Genomic DNA, 2,760 nt, shown 5'->3' on the forward strand with positions numbered 1-2,760 from the left:
TCGAATCAAAACCCGAAACCGGATCTGAACCCGGAATCGTCGAGCCTGGCATTACTGACTTCCCATGGAGCTACATAATACATAACCATCTCCGTAATGACTCGAGAAACGGTATGTCTCGGTAAATAGCTCTTTCTAATGAGGAAGATAAAATGGCGCGGAATTGTAATAATAATTTGAGTCGTGTAGTTTATACATTTTATTATGTTGGTTAATTACGTCTTCTGAGTTATTAATGTCATCTTAAGGAGACACTTGGACGTTAATTCCCAAGAGAGAGCGAGAGAGAGAGAGAGAGAGAGAGAGAGAGAGAGAGAGAGAGAGAGATATTACAATAATGGTAAGTTGTTTAGGGTTCCTGAGACTCTGTTCACGTGTATGATGGTAATAACAAATTAAAGAGAAGACGAGGGTGAGGGGAGGGAGGTAGGGTGGCTGTGAGGGGAGGGGGGTTGTGAGGGGAAGGAAGTTGTGAAGGGGAGGAGGTTGTGAGGGGAAGTTGTAAAAGTTGTAAGGTTAAAGTTAACATTATGAGGGGAGGTTGTAAGGGAAGAAGAGGTATATTGAAGTGTTGTAATGTGAAGTTATGAGAAAAAGATGTGCAATGGTTATGAGGGGACGTCGTGAGGGAAGACGGGTAATATTAACTTCTGTGAGGGGGAGAGAGATGAGGGGATTGTCATTCTGAAATTTTCTAACAATATGGAAGCTGTAAGATCATATGAGGAGTTAAGAGATGTACTGAAGTGCTGTCATGATTGGATATTATTATTATATACTAAGTTAATCTTATTAGTCTTACCCCTAAGAGTTATACAGTCTTCTTTATACAGTTATTTATCGTAAAATTCTTACCTGTGCAAAAGCGTCTTATAAAATATTTTCGCGACATATTGGAGCCGTTGACAAGAGTAAGCCTTGTCCATTCTCCAACCTGCCTGTATAATAGTACTAGTAATAGAAAGTATGACAGTTATAACGACAATAGTGATAATGATAATGACAATAATAACAATAATAACAATTACAATAATATTTATGATATAGTGATAACATGAAAGAAAAAAACAAAATTGTACAGTATATTTTTATCCAACTTTCATGGGCGTCCCGAAACATTCCATCACGACACTCTAATACAGCTGTCACTATGTCCCTGTAATCATTAACATTGCTCAACAGTACTTAAGATATACTGTAAAAGGGCATTAATCACTGGCATTAACATATCCTTTTAAAACTCTTCCTTAACCAACTAACACAACAACTCTGCGTCAGGTGAGACAGATCCAATTAGGAGTCTAACATACAGGTGTTATGTCGTGTGTTTACCTTCAAGATGTAAACATATCCCACTCACTGCTTGAGAAGTGGCTGCTTGTTATTCCTCAATCAGCGGGTGTTTGGTCCATGGGGGGGGGGGGGGGTTTGAGTTGTACAGTGTAATGTAGGAGGAAGCGATGTGGTGGAGGAGGAGAGTTGGTGACTTGTCGAGTGTGGTGGAGGAAGAGGGATGGTGAGTTGTTGAGTGTGGTGGAGGAAGAGGGATGGTGAGTTGTCGAGTGTGGTGGAGGAAGAGGGATGGTGAGTTGTTGAGTGTGGTGGAGGAAGAGGGATGGTGAGTTGTTGAGTGTGGTGGAGGAAGAGGGATGGTGAGTTGTTGAGTGTGGTGGAGGAAGAGGTGGTTGTTGAGTGTGGTGGAGGAAGAGGGATGGTGAGTTGTTGAGTGTGGTGGAGGAAGAGATGGTGAGTTGTTGAGTGTGGTGGAGGAAGAGGGATGGTGAGTTGTGAGTGTAGTGGAGGAAGAGGATGGTGGAAGGAAGGGATGGTGAGTTGTCGAGTGTGGTGGAGGAAGAGGGATGGTGAGTTGTTGAGTGTGGTGGAGGAAGAGGGAGTTGTTGTTGAGTGTGGTGGAGGAAGAGGATGGTGAGTTGTTGAGTGTGGTGGAGGAAGAGGATGGTGTGTTGTTGAGTGTGGAGTGGTGAGTTGTTGAGTGTAGTGGAGGAAGAGGGATGGTGAGTTGTCGAGTGTAGTGGAGGAAGAGGGATGGTGAGTTGTTGAGTGTGGTGGAGGAAGAGGGATGGTGAGTTGTCGAGTGTGGTGGAGGAAGAGGGATGGTGAGTTGTTGAGTGTGGTGGAGGAAGAGGATGGTGAGTTGTTGAGTGTGGTGGAGGAAGAGGGATGGTGGTTGTTGAGTGTGTGTGGAGGAAGAGGGATGGTGAGTTGTTGAGTGTGGTGGAGGAGAGGGATGGTGAGTTGTTGAGTGTGGTGGAGGAAGAGGGATGGTGAGTTGTCGGTGTGGTGGAGGAAGAGATGGTGAGTTGTTGAGTGTGGTGGAGGAAGAGGGATGGTGAGTTGTTGAGTGTGGAGGAAGAGGGATGGTGAGAGGAAGAGTGTGGTGGAGGAAGAGATGGTGAGTTGTCGAGTGTGGTGGTGTGGTGAGTTGAGTGTGGTGGAGGAGGAGAAGTCTTGCACACCTGGACACCACCTTACACCAGTCAACTCCCCCCCCTACGCTGGTTAAATTAAGTTAGAATTAAGTCTTCTTCACTTTAAGAACAATTACTTCAGCTTTATTTTGTTGCCAATTGTTGCTTTTTATCCCTAAGTCGACAACCTTCGTCCTGCACTTATTCTATCACCTTCCTTTACCATACACTAATACACACACACACACACACACACACACACAAAGAATATCTTCAAATACTAAATAAAATATTCTTCACAGTATCCTCAAAATAATTATATACCTCTCTC

The sequence above is a fragment of the Homarus americanus genome, unplaced genomic scaffold (assembly GCF_018991925.1).
Source record: "Homarus americanus isolate GMGI-L3 unplaced genomic scaffold, GMGI_Hamer_2.0 scaffold25483, whole genome shotgun sequence".
NCBI lineage: Eukaryota > Metazoa > Arthropoda > Malacostraca > Decapoda > Nephropidae > Homarus > Homarus americanus.